We start from the raw sequence: 18488 nt of genomic DNA on the forward strand, positions 1-18488 counted from the left end.
ACATAAAAAAAAAGTACAATATTGAGATTCACAATTTTAAGCAATCAAAGGAATTTGGCGTCCCAACTTTGATGGCACGTTTCATAATTTCTAGGTAGGAAGTAGATATTTGGTTTTGATAGGAATTAGAATGTTAATTTTGGACTATGTTGCTATAGATAATATTATATTTTATTATTTATTTATCATTGTTATTATTATATATTTTTTTCTATTCAGTTCACATATCTTTCAATTATGAGACAACGTATAGTATAATTAACAATCGAAAATTGAAATGTAAGTTATAAGTAGGAGAAATGAGATCCAAAATTTAAGGAAAGCTGAAAATAATCAACAAGGAATTGAAACGGCAATGATATTATGATATATTGGTGTCCTATGTAACATCTCGTACAAAAAAAATATACATGATTAGACAAGTTTGATCAAATTGACTAAGTTTGACCAAGTGAACAATATATGGGTTCAAGTTGACTTTTTCAATAGCCAATATTTTTTATTTGACTGAGGTATCATTGTGTAGATCTGGTCGATATAATTTCATAGACTGACGGCATGCCAAATTCTAAGTTACGGATAAAAAGTTATGGTTCTGAGAAATTTTAAGCATAAGTTTTAAATCAATGTCCAAGCCAGTCTCCAGTTTTTGTCTGTTAGTGATCCAAGGCTTTATATAAACCTAGATAAACGTGTCCAATAGGAAATAAAGCCTAAAATACCCATTTCTTCCCCAAAACCCGAGAAATTCTCTTCTCAGATTCGTGGGTTCGAACTAGGTCGTTTCGACTCGTTTACTGTCGAACCAGGTCACCACCGTTTTGCCCATTTCTGACCAGCCACCAGTTACACACGCCAGCCAACTAGAAAGGTGACTTGAAGGTGAGCTCAGTCGTGAAATTTCACTGTAAGAAGTGGACGGACGCGCCCAGATCGGGCCAGCGAAGTTCGCGGCGGCCGGGGAGGTGGGTCACCGGATTTTCTCATTTGTTGACTGTTTCAAGCCAACCCATGCACCTTTTCCACTATTTTTGACCCCTCTGAACTCATTTCGGTGGTTATTTTATCCAGATTCCTCACCGTTTGAAAGATCAAACAATGGGAAGTTTGGCAGATGCTTCAACAGTGTTTTCCAGCCACCGGAGGAAACTTTGGACCAAGATGAGCATACTGATGAGTTCCTTGTCTCTTGGGCTTTCCGTTAATATAAAGTTTGTGAATTTTGGAGGTCGTTTGATAATTTTTCCATTTTTGGATCAATTAGTTAATTTTTGGATAAGTTAGGAACTGTATTTGGACAAAAATTGGTCAAATTAGTTAAAATTGGAGTTGAATTAGTGAAATTGGATATTATGAGGACCCATTAGGTGGTTCGATTTTGAAATATTAGGCTTCGGGTGAAAATTTCCAATTTTGGGTACTGGGTCCTAAGGACACACGATATAATTGGACTGTCCAGTGTCCAATTTATGCAATTTTGTAGTACTGTAAATTATTTTGGGACATTTGGGTTATACAAGTGTCTCTGGTTTAGTTGTTAGAAGCCTGAGGAATATTTTGTTATATTACAGGCACTCGAGTTGAGCCTAGAGGCGATCCTGCAGAGGAGCAGATGTGAGCATCTACAGTATTGTGAGTGGTTATATCATTTTTAAATGTTTTGGATATATAGTATAATATATATGTGGTTTAAATATTTTACGTATATACCATTTGATTGAAATGTTGTTTTATGCATATATAAATATTTGCCTTCACATATATGTATTATCATTTTATATGACTTTTGATAATATTTTAAGTGCTTTCCAATTTTAGTGGGTCCATAAATGGACTTGTAGTATTTAAATATCTTGGTAATTAAGTTGAGATTTTAAATCATTTTGGTAACTATTTGGTTCGAGAAACCAGATTGAAAATCATATGATTTTAAGCATAATCAAATATTTTATAATTTTATGTGCTTAAAATTGGTTTATGGTGAATATATTTTACTGTGGTATTTCTGGTTTTCCTATGAAATGATGTTTTGAGATTTTTGAAGTATTTAAATAAGCGTGGAAGTTTAAATGTTAAATTATGATTTATGATACAGTATCGTTTGGAAAAATATATATATAATCTTACAAGATTGTTTCAAGGATACTGTATTGGTTATTTTTAAATTGATGTATCATGTAATGCTAATACCTTGGATCAATATTATATTATATTATATTATAGAGCGCTTGGTTTACCACGGTGCCGTGAGGTTTGTTACATCCAACGGTTATCTATTATTACCACGGACTGTGAGGTTGGATTTATCCGATGGTTTATTATTATTACCACGGTGCCGTGAGGTTGGTATCATCTAACGGTTTATTATTGCCACGGACCGTGAGGTTGGGTACGTCCCGACGGTTAATTGATATTTCCACAACACCTTTCGTATATTAAGGGTCGTGAGATGAGTGTGTCCCATGGTTTACAGATTGGTACATCGCTTGGTACATTGTGTACGTTTGAACATATTGTTGATTTACAAATATTGTGGTGATTTCTGCATTTTCACATTTATTTGGTGGAACTGTATTTATTATATTTTATGCTCAAATATTTATATCCTGATTTGAGACATTTTATAATATTACAATGATTGTTCATTTTATATTTGAGCATCGGTTTTATGATATAGTAAAGTGGGATACAATTTTAGGTTTTGTGAAATAATTTTTAAACGGGAAACTTTTCAAACGAGTGGAACGAGAGGTCTTGAGAGAAAGATTTTTCAGAAATAAATTATTAATTTTCTATTATACTATGCCACTCACCGAGATTTCTTTATCTCAGTTTTATTTGTTTTGAATTCGTTCCCCTAGACCCAGGCAGCTAATAACAGTCTACCTCACGCACAGCTTATCGCTTGTTTCCTTCCACTGCAGCAGCCGCATTTATCCTTTTTTTTTATCTATTGTTATCTTCTGGACTTATTTATTACTTATTTGTACTCATAGATGTAACACCCCGTCCCAAATCGCACCGGAATCCGTGCACGTTGACCGAGGTTGACCGTTGACCGAAGGGGGTCAAAAGTTGACTTTTTGACTCGGTGAGAATTTTGAGTTGACTAGGGTACCGTGGTGAAGTGCACGATGCCACGAGTTCGTAGACTGGTAGCACGTCGAAAACGGAGCTACGGTTTGAAAGTTATGGACGAAACAAGTTGCGGTCCAAACTGTCCAAGGGGTGCCGGAGTTGACTTTTTTTTATGGGGACTTGAGCTTTGACTCACGCATGGTTGTGAAGTGCTCGTCGATACGAGTTCATAGACTAGCGGCACGCTTAAATCGGACATCCGGTTAAAAAGTTATGGACGTTTGAAGTTTACCGGATACCGTATTATTTTAATGTTTTTGGGTCGTGAACAGTGAAACGCCACGTGTCAGTTTCTGATTGGTCCACGTGGCATGAACAGTGTCACGCAGGGTTTTAATTTTGAAAAACTCTCGGGGAAGAGAGAGAAAGAGAGAGAAGAGAGAGAAAGAGAGAGAGGAGAGAGAAAGAGAGAGAGAGAGAGCCACCGCCGGCCACCGGATTTTGCCACTGTTCCGGCCGAGTTACTGTACACGCGCCGGACAGAAAGCTTGCCCACCTCATTTCCGGCAAAACCTCCAAATTTCACGGCGAACGGCCGCCGGACGCGCCCGGATCGGACGTCCGAAGTTTGGCGGCGATTTTTCCCCTCCACCGCCGGCCACCGCGAATCGGCACTATTCCGGCCGATAAACAGTACACGCGCCATACACCCAGCATCCTCTCCTCAAGTCCGGCCTACCCACCAAAAATCACGGCCATCGGACCACCGACGCGCCGGGATCGGAGCGTTTTCCGGCGAGGGGTCGAAAATCTTCAAACGGTGATTTCTCCGCCGTCCGACCTCCGTTTTGCTCACCGTCGGTCCCGTTGGATTGCTCTCCTCACGATCTACAAATCTGCAAAATTTCACAGCAAACGGCCACCGTCGGAAATTACTGTTCCGGCGACGGTTGCCGGTGACGTGGCGGCCCGCCGGAAATTACTGTTCCGGCGAGTACCCGAAAATTCCGGCCAGCTCCAGTCCGCAGTGTTCGACTTCCTGAACCCAAATCCGACTTCCGTTTCCACCAATTCGCGACGGTTTGGGAGAATTGCAGAGCCGAAACCCGAAAAGCTTCCCGATAAAATTCCGACCCCGTCGGGTACGATCATCGGAAATTAAGACCGGATCTGTGATTAGCATCACTCGAGCTTCGATTCGGTATATAATTCGTAAATTTTAGTTATCGTTTGTGTTTTGACCCCCCGGGTACCGGGTATTATTTACCCGAATAAAATATTAATTTATTTGACTGTCTGTGAATTTTGTTCTAGGAGCACCGGTGAGTCGTAGAATTGATCCCGTAGTGGATCATGGGTTAATTGCGTGCTCCAGGTGAGTGACCCACCTTCAAATTAATTTTGGGGAATTTAATTGATGAATATATTATGTGTGAATTAAATATTTGGAATTTAATTTCTATGTGCCAAATATTTATTGGATTTATTGTAGAATTATTTATGAATTTATTGGATTTAAGAAAATTCGAATTCTACAAAATTATGCCGTGTGGAATTATTTTATGGTTTTGAGGATTTTGAAATTGGTGTGGTTTTAATGGTAAATTGGGCATGATTTGATTTTCAAATATTTCAAAGAAAATATTTGGTTATATTGGTGATTTCAATTTTTATAAATTATGCCCATGGAATAAAATATGCCCATGGAATATTATGAGATTTGATTATGATATTTCGAGAAATTATTTATGCTATTGGGAAAATGTGGATATTTGAATTGATGGATTTGGAAGTTGGTGGATTTGAAAATCATGGAATTTATGGTATGGATTATAAGGAAATTGTGGAGAATTTCCCGGTTCAAGCGGATGGATTATACCCGCTATGCTTATGAAAAATATGAAATTTGTTTTATGATTTAAATTTATGGATTTTATAATTTTTAGATGCACCGTGCACGTACTGGTGTTCTGATTATGTGATATGGTATATGTGATATGGTTAGTGTGCACACGGTTGTGATTAGCGCGCAGGTGGGTGTGATTAGCGCGCAGGTGATGTGATTAGCGCGCAGGTGGGTGTGAGTAGCGCGCGGTTGATATTATGAGGGTGTCCTGTGGATGCCATCGGAGAGGGCGGCCACCCCCCTTTGGCCGGGACACCAGGTTAGCAGCGGCGCTGTGGGACGCCACGCGACCGTATGCCGGTTTCTCTCTATAACCTCCTGTCTGGCAGTACCTCGGGACGCTGGGTACTCTGGCGCCACTGGTATATAGTGGGTGCATCAAATGATTTTCAGAACTGTGTTTTAAAAATAAAATGTTTGGAAACTGAATTGGAATTAAAAATATAATTGTTACCGCTTCTGGTATTTAATTGATGTCTTGGTTTTCGGGGAATATGAATAAAGGGTTTTGTGAAATTGTTTTAAAAGGGGAACCTTTCCAACTGAGAGAATTGTAAGGGTTTTGAGAGAAAATATTATTTCCAAATAATTATTATTTATACTTATTACTGTGATATTATATGGTATAGTAGTAGGGTCGCTCACTGAGATGATTAGCATCTCACACTCTTAAATTCCGTTCCTCTAGGTACCAGGTTGTCGGTGTTCACTCGGAGCGGACTTGATCTTCCTCGCTGTTTTAGTTCGGCAGTACCCTGTTATTCTTTTATTGCAGTTGTAATATTTCTTTCACTCTTGTTGTATTTATTTTGCACTGGATTACTGTATTTATTTTTTTTAAGTACTGCAATTTGTGGAACCAATTTGTAGTTTGTGGGAGGAATAAGGGGATATTTTTTAAGTGTGTTTTCAGTGCAGGTAAATTTGTGGTAAGTAAATCCCTTAGGGGAGGTGCTGCCGGATTTTCCGTTGGAAGGTTCGGTGGTATTTCCCTGGGATCAGGTGTCAGGACCCGTCCAAAGTTCCCCACCGGAACCCTAGACAAGCCCTGATCCCAGGGAAACCCTACCGGACCCTTCTGTGGAAGATCCGGCAGAACCTCCCCTAAGGGATGGACTTACCACAAAATTTCCTGCACTGAAAACACACTTCTATAATTGTTCCCTTATTCCTCCCACAGTACTACGAACTGGTTCCACAAATTTCAGCACTCCAAAATAAAAATACAGTAATCCAGTGCAGTACAAATACATAAGTGTCCCATACAGTATACAGAGCTTTATGAAGTACTACAAAATACAGAATACAGTAAAAGTGAAAGAAATAGTACAACTGCAGTAAAAGAAGAACAAGGTACTGCACGAACAAATACAGCAAGGAAGATCGAGTCCGCTCCGAGTGAACACCGACAACCTGGTACCTAGAGGAACGGAATTTAAGAGTGTGAGATGCTAATCATCTCAGTGAGCGACCCTACTACTATACCATATAATATCACAGTAATAAGTATAAATAATAATTATTTGGAAATAATATTTTCTCTCAAAACCCTTACAATTCTCTCAGTTGGAAAGGTTCCCCTTTTAAAACAATTTCACAAAACCCTTTATTCATATTTCCGGAAAACCAAGACATCAATTAAATACCAGAAGCGGTAACAATTATATTTTTCATTAACATTTTATTTTTAAAACACAGTTCTGAAAATCATTTGATGCACCCACTATATACCAGTGGCGCCAACAGTACCCAGCGTCCCAAGGTACCGCCAGACAGGAGGTTATAGAAAGAAACCGGCATACGGTCGCGTGGCGTCCCACTGCGCCGCTGCTAACCTGGTGTCCCGGCCAAAGGGGGGTGGCCGCCCTCTCCGATGGCATCCACAGGACACCCTCATAATATCAACCGCGCGCTACTCACACCCACCTGCGCGCTAATCACAACCGTGTGCACACTAACCATATCACATAATCAGAACACCAGTACGTGCACGGTGCATCTAAAAATTATAAAATCCATAAATTTAAATCATAAAACAAATTTCACATTTTTCATAAGCATAGCGGGCATAATCCATCCGCTTGAACCGGGAATTTTCCCACAATTTCTTTGTAATCAATGCCATAAATTCCATGATTTTCAAATCCACCAACTCCCAAATCCATCAATTCAAATATCCACATTTTTTCCAAGCATAAATAATTTCTCGAAATATCATAATCAAATCCCATAATATTTTATGGGCATATTTCATAAAAATTGAAATCACCAACATAACCAAATATTTTCCTTGAAATATTTGAAAATCGAATCGTGCCCAATTTACCATTAAAACCACACCAATTTCAAAATCCTCAAAACCATAAAATAATTCCACATGGCATAAATTGGTGAAATACACATTTTCTTAAATCCGATAAATTCACAAATAATTCCACAATAATTCAAATAAATATTTGGCACATAGAAATTAAATTCCAAATATTTAAATCACACATTATATATTCACCAATTAAATTCCCAAAATTAATTTGAAGGTGGGTCACTCACCTTGTGCACGTATCTCAATCAAGATCCTCCGCAGGATCGACTCCGCTACTTGCACGTGCACCTAAAACATCCACAGTACCAAAACCACAAATATTAATATTTTATTCGGGTAATCCCCAAATGGGTACCCGGGGAGCGAACACCAAACGATAACTAAAATTTACGAATTATATACCGAATCGAAGCTCGAGTGATGCTAATCACAGATCCGGTCTTAATTTCCGATGATCGTACCCGACGGGGTCGGAATTTTATCGGGAAGCTTTTCGGGTTTCGGCTCTGCAATTCTCCCAAACCGTCGCGAATTGGTGGAAACGGAAGTCGGATTTGGGTTCAGGAGGTCGAACACTGCGGACTGGAGCTGGCCGGAATTTTCGGGGTACTCGCCGGAACAGTGATTTTCGGCGGGCCGCCACGTCACCGGCAACCGTCGCCGGAACAGTAATTTCCGACGGTGGCCGTTTGCTGTGAAATTTTGCAGATTTGTAGATCGTGAGGAGAGCAATCCAACGGGACCGACGGTGAGCAAAACGGAGGTCGGACGGCGGAGAAATCACCGTTTGAAGATTTTCGACCCCTCGCCGGAAAACGCTCCGATCCCGGCGCGTCGGTGGTCCGATGGTCGTGATTTTTGGTGGGTAGGCCGGACTTGAGGAGAGGATCAAGGCTGTCAGGCGCGTGTGGCCGGAAAATGGCTGGAACAGTGCCGATTCGCGGTGGCCGGCGGTGGAGGGGAAAAATCGCCGCCAAACTTCGGACGTCCGATCCGGGCGCGTCCGGCGGCCGTTCGCCGTGAAATTTGGAGGTTTTGCCGGAAATGAGGTGGGCAATCTGGCTGGCCGGCGCGTGTACAGTAACTAGGCCGGAAAAACGTGAAAATGGCCGGCGGCCGGCGGGTCCTCTTTCTCTCTTTCTCTCTCCTCTCTCTCTTTCTCTCTCTTCTCTCTCTTTCTCTCTCTTCCCCGAGAGTTTTTCAAAATTAAAACCCTGTGTGACACTGTTCATGCCACGTGGACCACTCAGAAGCTGACACGTGGCATTCCACTGTTCACGACCCAAAAACATTAAAATAATACGGTATCCGGTAAACTTCAAACGTCCATAACTTTTTAACCGGATGTCCGATTTAAGCGTGCCGCTAGTCTATGAACTCGTATCGACGAGTACTTTACAACCATACAAGAGTCAACTCACAATTACATCACAAGAAAAAGTCAACTCCCGGCACCTTTTAGACAGTTTACACTTCAACTTGTTTTGCCCATAACTTTCAAACCGTAGCTCCGTTTTCGACGTGCTACTAGTCTACGAACTCAGGGCGTCATGCACTTCGCCACGGTACCCTGGTCAACTCGAAATTCCCACCGAGTCAAAAAGTCAACTTTGACCCCTTCGGTCAACGGTCAACGGTCAACCTCGGTCAACGTGCACGGATTCCGGTGCGATTCGGGACGGGGTGTTACAGCCTTCCCCCCTTACAAAAATTTCGTCCTCGAAATTTCCGCACGTCACTGGAACAGATACGGGTACTGCTCACGCATCTGTGCTTCGGGTTCCCACGTTGCTTCCTCGACCAAGTGGTTCTGCCATAAGACCTTAACTAGAGGAATAGTCTTGTTGCGTAGCGTGCGTTCCTCGCGATCCAAAATCTGTACTGGCTGCTCCACATACGAAAGATCTTCCCTTATCTCTATATCCGGACTCTCGAGTACGTGCGAAGGGTCTGCAATATACTTCTGTAGCATCGACACATGAAACACGTTGTGTACTCGAGCTAGCTCTTCCGGTAACGCCAACCTATATGCCACCGGGCCAATCCTCTCCATAACCTCGTAAGGCCCAATATAACGAGGACCCAACTTACCTCGTCGTCCAAAACGTACTACTCCTTTCCATGGAGATAGTTTTAGGAATACCCAATCTCCTACCTCGAATTCCAAATCCTTTCTACGCACATCGGCGTAACTCTTCTGTCTATCTTGGGCAACCTTCAATCGATCCCTAATGATCTTCACCTTGTCCAAGGTCATCCTTAAATACTCAGATCCGACCGCATTAGTTGTTGCAAGGAGCCTCTCTTCTCCTACCTCACTCCAACACAAAGGTGTCCGACACTGCCTCCCATATAAAGCTTCATACGGGGACATTCCAGTACTCGCTTGATAACTGTTGTTGTAGACAAACTCTATCAGTGGCAGTTGTTCATCCCAGCTACCGCTAAATTGCATAATGCAAGACCTTAGCATGTCTTCTAATGTCTGGATTGTGCGCTCTGCTTGTCCATCAGATTGTGGGTGAAAAGCGGTGCTGTAGTTAAGTCTTGCTCCTAGTGCATCAGCCAACTTCCGCCATAGTCGTGAAGTAAAGCGCGGATCTCGATCGGAGACGATGGCTAACGGTACTCCATGAAGACTTACAATGCGTTGCACGAACAACTGGGCTAACTTCTCGGGCGAAAAACGTTCTCGTACCGGTAGGAAGTGTGCCGACTTGGTGAGACGATCAATGATTACCCAAATGCCGTCGTACCTTCTAGGTGTGGAAGGAAGCTTGAATACGAAGTCCATGTTGAGTTCTTCCCACTTCCACACGGGAATCGGTAAAGGTTGGAGTAGTCCCGAAGGCTTCTGTCTTTCTGCTTTCACTTGTTGACAAATCAAACATTTTGATACAAAGTCTGCCACTTCTCTCTTCATACCAATCCACCAATAATACTTAACAAGCGTCCGATACATCTTGGTACTCCCAGGATGCATCGCATACATCGAGCTATGCGCCTCCTCCAAAATCTCCTTCTTGAGTCCTGGGATATCCGGAACGCAAAGTCGTCCTTTATACACGAGGGCTCCATCCCTCCTTATGGAAAATTCCGGATCAAGACCTTCTTGTACCTTGCCCTTAATTGTCCTCAACTTAGGATCTTCCATTTGGGTCTCTACTATACGATCCACCAACACCGGTCGTACCTGGAAGCTAGCCATGAGAACTCCTGAAGGATGCATATGCATTAACACCCCCATCTTCTTCAACTCCACCATGAGAGGTAGTTGGATGACTTGGATGTGAGCAAGGGATCCAGTAGCCTTCCTACTCAAAGCATCTGCCACTACATTCGCCTTACCCGGGTGATAGTCAATCACACAGTCGTAATCCTTTAACAACTCCATCCATCGCCTTTGCCTCATATTTAACTCCTTCTGAGTGAAAATATACTTGAGGCTCTTGTGGTCGGTATAGATTTGGCACGTGGCCCCATACAAGTAGTGCCTCCACTTCTTTAGAGCAAAGACTACCGCCGCCAATTCTAAGTCGTGCGTAGGGTAATTCTGTTCGTGCTGCTTCAATTGCCGAGATGCATACGCTACCACCCTTTGATTCTGCATTAGCACGCAACCCAACCCTTGATGGGATGCATCACAATAAACTTCAAAACCTTCATTCCCATCAGGTAAAGTTAAAACAGGTGCGGATGTCAACTTTTGCTTCAACTCCTGAAAACTCTGTTCACACCTGTCCGTCCAACTAAATTCAACATTCTTTCGGGTCAATCTATGAAGCGGCCCGGCAATCCTTGAAAACCCTTCAATAAAACGACGGTAGTAACCCGCTAATCCAAGAAAACTTCGTACCTCCCTCACAGTGGTAGGGCGCTCCCAACTCAACACTGCCTTTACCTTATCAGGGTCCACATAGATACCTTCTGCCGACACGATATGTCCGAGAAAACCCACTTGATTCAACCAGAATTCACACTTGTCGAACTTAGCATATAGTTGATGCTGCCTTAAAGTTTGGAGCACTCTCTTCAAATGCCTCACGTGCTCTTCTTGGCTCCTTGAATAGATCAGAATGTCATCGATAAATACAATGACAAAACGATCCAAGTACGGACGAAACACCCTATTCATCAAGTCCATGAAAGCTGCTGGGGCATTGGTGAGTCCGAACGACATCACTAGGAATTCATAATGTCCGTACCTCGTCCTAAAGGCAGTCTTAGGAATGTCCGACTCTCGGATCCTTAACTGATGGTATCCCGACCTCAAGTCGATCTTGGAGAACACCTTGGCACCTTGGAGTTGGTCGAATAAATCATCTATCCTTGGCAACGGATAGCGATTAGGAATGGTGACCTTATTAAGTTGTCGGTAGTCTATACACAGCCTTAGACTACCATCCTTTTTCTTTACAAACAAAACTGGGGCTCCCCACGGCGATATACTTGGTCTAATAAACCCCTTATCTACCAAATCTTGCAACTGGACCTTTAGCTCCCTTAACTCCGCTGGAGCCATCCGATACGGTGGTAGAGAAATAGGCACGGTGCCTGGAATCAATTCAATGGGAAAGTCAACTTCCCTTTCCGGAGGCAATCCTGGTAACTCCTCAGGAAACACGTCCGGGAAATCCCTCACAACGGGCATGTCTTCCAACCTGACCCCACTTACTCGGGTATCTATCACATGAGCCAAATACCCCTGGCAACCTTTATTCAGTAGCTTCTTGGCGGTAAGGGTAGATATTAACCTCGGTAAGGGCCTTCCAACTCCTCCACGGAATACTACTTCTGGCAACCCTGGCCTCCTGAATGTAACTTCCTTGCTGAAACAGTCTACAGATGCATGGTTCCTTGCCAACCAATCCATGCCCAAAATTACATCAAGTCCGGACAGATCCAACAGGATCAAGTCCGCCTCCATCACTTGATCTTCGATGCAGAAGAAACATTCCTTGATTAACTGGCTAGGCCACAAGGATTCTCCTGCAGGAGTGGCTATCTCTACTAGACATTCTAAAGGAGTAGGGGTCATACCGACCCGAGTGACGAATTCCTTGGAGATGAATGAATGTGTTGCTCCCGGGTCTATAAGTACTAATGCATCATTACCAAATATATTCAACGTACCTGCCACGACGTCCGGTGTAGCTAGGGCCTCCTGCTGCGTCATCGCAAACACTCGACCCTGCCCTGTCTGCTGGGGCCTCCGTCCTCTACCCCTGCTCGGTCCAACAGGCTGTGGGACTGATCCCGATGAACCTCCTACTGCATAACTCCCTCGGGAACTCTGACCCCGCGACCCACTGGCCTGATGTGATGGTGGGCTCGCCCCTAACACTCCCGCCTCTCCATAAGGGCAATTTCTCTTAATATGTCCCGCCTGCCCACACTGAAAGCACACACCCTCAAACTGGCAAATCCCATGGTGTGCTCTATTGCAACGTCTGCAGAATGGCTTGGGGCTAAACCCAGAGTGATATGAGCTCGTGCCGCCGCTGATGGAATGGCGCGCTGGTTGGGGCATACGATAGCCGCCTCTCCTCTGAAATCTGCCTCGAGGGCTGAACCCACCACTGTCTGAGCCTGAACTATGACTCTTCTTAGATGCCCCCTGTCGAGGTACCCCGCTATACGAACCTTCGAACGGTCTGCGCCTCGAGGGTCTGTGTATCTCCGCCTGTCTCTCTAGCTCGAGCGCTGCATCCCTGGCGGACTGATAGGTGGGGTGTACTGACCCAGAAAGGGTGTAGCCGATGCTCTCGTTCAACCCGTCTATGAACCTCACCTTCTTCGCGTGATCGTCGGGAATCAAGTGCATGCAGAACTCTGACAGCTCCCGGAACCTCCTCTCGTACTCTGTCACCGTCATGTTTCCCTGGCGCAGTCCCTCGAACTCTCTCCTTCTCGCCTCACGGTAGGCAGGAGGACAGAACTCAGTAGAGAAGGCAATCTTGAACTGGTCCCACGTATGCCTTCTGCGGGTCTTCTCCATTTGCCACCACTTCCGGGCGTCTCCCTCTAACATGAACCCAGAAATCCTCACCATATCCTTATCGGGGCACTGCATCCCCTCTTCCAAGATTTTCTCCATGCTGGATAGCCACTTCAAGGCTGCAGCTGGGCCTTGGCTTCCATCGAACTCCACGGCTCCTAAACGTCGAGCCTGATCCACGGATCGGTTACTAGAGCTTGAACCTCCTAAGGCTCTAGTTAGCTGAGAGACCAGATCTCTAAGGCTTGATCGACTCCCGGAACTCTCAGCCGAGCGTTCCCGAGTTCTACGTGTGTCCCGCCGACTCATCGTAGTCGATTACTGAAGAAACAAACAAGAGTTTAGAAACAGGGACACTTAAGCACGATTACAAAAGGAAGGACTTTACGGATGGGCTGTACAGCAATGCACAGTCCCTTAGGATTACAAGAACCTATGCTCTGATACCAACTGTCAGGACCCGTCCAAAGTTCCCCACCGGAACCCTAGACAAGCCCTGATCCCAGGGAAACCCTACCGGACCCTTCTGTGGAAGATCCGGCAGAACCTCCCCTAAGGGATGGACTTACCACAAAATTTCCTGCACTGAAAACACACTTCTATAATTGTTCCCTTATTCCTCCCACAGTACTACGAACTGGTTCCACAAATTTCAGCACTCCAAAATAAAAATACAGTAATCTAGTGCAGTACAAATACATAAGTGTCCCATACAGTATACAGAGCTTTATGAAGTACTACAAAATACAGAATACAGTAAAAGTGAAAGAAATAGTACAACTGCAGTAAAAGAAGAACAAGGTACTGCACGAACAAATACAGCAAGGAAGATCGAGTCCGCTCCGAGTGAACACCGACAACCTGGTACCTAGAGGAACGGAATTTAAGAGTGTGAGATGCTAATCATCTCAGTGAGCGACCCTACTACTATACCATATAATATCACAGTAATAAGTATAAATAATAATTATTTGGAAATAATATTTTCTCTCAAAACCCTTACAATTCTCTCAGTTGGAAAGGTTCCCCTTTTAAAACAATTTCACAAAACCCTTTATTCATATTTCCGGAAAACCAAGACATCAATTAAATACCAGAAGCGGTAACAATTATATTTTTCATTAACATTTTATTTTTAAAACACAGTTCTGAAAATCATTTGATGCACCCACTATATACCAGTGGCGCCAACAGTACCCAGCGTCCCAAGGTACCGCCAGACAGGAGGTTATAGAAAGAAACCGGCATACGGTCGCGTGGCGTCCCACTGCGCCGCTGCTAACCTGGTGTCCCGGCCAAAGGGGGGTGGCCGCCCTCTCCGATGGCATCCACAGGACACCCTCATAATATCAACCGCGCGCTACTCACACCCACCTGCGCGCTAATCACAACCGTGTGCACACTAACCATATCACATAATCAGAACACCAGTACGTGCACGGTGCATCTAAAAATTATAAAATCCATAAATTTAAATCATAAAACAAATTTCACATTTTTCATAAGCATAGCGGGCATAATCCATCCGCTTGAACCGGGAATTTTCCCACAATTTCTTTGTAATCAATGCCATAAATTCCATGATTTTCAAATCCACCAACTCCCAAATCCATCAATTCAAATATCCACATTTTTTCCAAGCATAAATAATTTCTCGAAATATCATAATCAAATCCCATAATATTTTATGGGCATATTTCATAAAAATTGAAATCACCAACATAACCAAATATTTTCCTTGAAATATTTGAAAATCGAATCGTGCCCAATTTACCATTAAAACCACACCAATTTCAAAATCCTCAAAACCATAAAATAATTCCACATGGCATAAATTGGTGAAATACACATTTTCTTAAATCCGATAAATTCACAAATAATTCCACAATAATTCAAATAAATATTTGGCACATAGAAATTAAATTCCAAATATTTAAATCACACATTATATATTCACCAATTAAATTCCCAAAATTAATTTGAAGGTGGGTCACTCACCTTGTGCACGTATCTCAATCAAGATCCTCCGCAGGATCGACTCCGCTACTTGCACGTGCACCTAAAACATCCACAGTACCAAAACCACAAATATTAATATTTTATTCGGGTAATCCCCAAATGGGTACCCGGGGAGCGAACACCAAACGATAACTAAAATTTACGAATTATATACCGAATCGAAGCTCGAGTGATGCTAATCACAGATCCGGTCTTAATTTCCGATGATCGTACCCGACGGGGTCGGAATTTTATCGGGAAGCTTTTCGGGTTTCGGCTCTGCAATTCTCCCAAACCGTCGCGAATTGGTGGAAACGGAAGTCGGATTTGGGTTCAGGAGGTCGAACACTGCGGACTGGAGCTGGCCGGAATTTTCGGGGTACTCGCCGGAACAGTGATTTTCGGCGGGCCGCCACGTCACCGGCAACCGTCGCCGGAACAGTAATTTCCGACGGTGGCCGTTTGCTGTGAAATTTTGCAGATTTGTAGATCGTGAGGAGAGCAATCCAACGGGACCGACGGTGAGCAAAACGGAGGTCGGACGGCGGAGAAATCACCGTTTGAAGATTTTCGACCCCTCGCCGGAAAACGCTCCGATCCCGGCGCGTCGGTGGTCAGATGGTCGTGATTTTTGGTGGGTAGGCCGGACTTGAGGAGAGGATCAAGGCTGTCAGGCGCGTGTGGCCGGAAAATGGCTGGAACAGTGCCGATTCGCGGTGGCCGGCGGTGGAGGGGAAAAATCGCCGCCAAACTTCGGACGTCCGATCCGGGCGCGTCCGGCGGCCGTTCGCCGTGAAATTTGGAGGTTTTGCCGGAAATGAGGTGGGCAATCTGGCTGGCCGGCGCGTGTACAGTAACTAGGCCGGAAAAACGTGAAAATGGCCGGCGGCCGGCGGGTCCTCTTTCTCTCTTTCTCTCTCCTCTCTCTCTTTCTCTCTCTTCTCTCTCTTTCTCTCTCTTCCCCGAGAGTTTTTCAAAATTAAAACCCTGTGTGACACTGTTCATGCCACGTGGACCACTCAGAAGCTGACACGTGGCATTCCACTGTTCACGACCCAAAAACATTAAAATAATACGGTATCCGGTAAACTTCAAACGTCCATAACTTTTTAACCGGATGTCCGATTTAAGCGTGCCGCTAGTCTATGAACTCGTATCGACGAGTACTTTACAACCATACAAGAGTCAACTCACAATTACATCACAAGAAAAAGTCAACTCCCGGCACCTTTTAGACAGTTTACACTTCAACTTGTTTTGCCCATAACTTTCAAACCGTAGCTCCGTTTTCGACGTGCTACTAGTCTACGAACTCAGGGCGTCATGCACTTCGCCACGGTACCCTGGTCAACTCGAAATTCCCACCGAGTCAAAAAGTCAACTTTGACCCCTTCGGTCAACGGTCAACGGTCAACCTCGGTCAACGTGCACGGATTCTGGTGCGATTCGGGACGGGGTGTTACATCAGGGCTGTCTAGGGTTCCGGAGGAGGAATTCTGGACGGGTCCTGACATAGACTTCGTTGACACTTTTAGAATGCTCTGATTTTAAATATGGGACTCAGTAAAGATCATGGTACTTATATGTGTAGTTATGACCTGTAGTACAATAGGACGGTTGTAGACTTTACGTTGTTGTGGATTTGTTTATTTATTTATTTTTATATACATATTGAGGTATTATTGTTATGGCTTGTGTTTGTTGTTTACGTTTTAAGATGAGATTTTATTGGATATTTTCTAGAAATTGTCCAGTAGAACTTCACTAGGCTGGGCCATCTGAAAAGTCCTGGGAATGTTCCCGGGACAGATCCTATCATCCTAAAAGTTAGAAAATATTTGAAATCCATGCACTATTTAGGATGTCATGAATATGATGACCCAACCAAATGATGTGTATATACTGGGAATAACGCCATATCATATACAGTCATAGACATGATCCATGTTAATTAATGAACAACTAATGGATTGTCTTTTCTTTTCTTTTTTTGTTTGAATAAAAACTAAAATAATATTGTCTTTCAATTAGTCTATAACCTATCAGTTTAAGATATCATATACATTCCCGAATGCCAATAGGTAGTTATTCTATGTTGGTGGAGGCCAGTAGATGTATTATTTATTGCCCTTATGTCTTTTACATATATGCATATATTGGCTGCTGCCGTCGTCGTCTCCGTTGCAAAACTATTTTTCAAAAGGTAAAAAAAAAAAGGAAGGTAGACAAAAAAAATTTATTTGCTTTAAATGTTATTAAAATATTAATTGCACTTTTGTACTTTGACTCACACATTCTTATCATTTAGGCTTTTAAACATTAAGTTCTCAAAATAATGATTTAAAATTTTAATTTTTTATTATATTGCATGTTCATTCAAAATTGATCTAAACTTTAATTTGACTAAATAGATTAATAATGATTCTATTGAAAAACTTAATAAAAGACTTCCTGAGAAATAAAAAAGAAAAAAATTGAAATGTCGATCGATGTTAAGAATGAGACTATGTCAATCGATGAAAATAATAATAATAATAATAATAATAATAATAATCACATATGCAAAATTGTTACCAATCAATAAATTGAGGATTAAATGAATCTAAAATAAATTTTAAAACCGGATGATTAAATTACAATTTTAAAATTTTAAAAATAAAAAATACAAAAATGTAATTAATTCGAACATATAATATTCATATCTTCATGAAATTATTGTATATATAGTCATCATCGCGGTATAAAAAGAGGAAGATAGACAAAAAAGTTTTATTTGCTTTAAATTAATATACTTTCGATGACACAGTATAAAATGATAGTATCCATATATATCGTCATGAAATCGATTGTATATAGTTATTATTACGGTTTGGTGTTTATTTATTCCATTTTTCAGTTTTTATCTCTTTTTGGAATGTAGTGCGTGTGTATATACTATTTAGTGTATACATAACTTATACGATGTTATATGTTCCCTAGAAAATTGCACCGTAACAAATATTCTACATGCTTTTTAAGAGTTTAAGTCCCATCCTTGAGCAATACATTTTTATTATTTTTTTAAAAAAACTTTATGATTATCAACGAAGAAATTAAACAAAATATAATTTATTAGATAATTATGACAATTGTTTTGAAATAATAATTATGATAACTTTATTATTAAAATTTTGTTAGTTGAAACT

Source organism: Ziziphus jujuba, chromosome 5 (genome assembly GCF_031755915.1).
Source record: "Ziziphus jujuba cultivar Dongzao chromosome 5, ASM3175591v1".
NCBI classification, from domain to species: Eukaryota; Viridiplantae; Streptophyta; class Magnoliopsida; order Rosales; family Rhamnaceae; genus Ziziphus; species Ziziphus jujuba.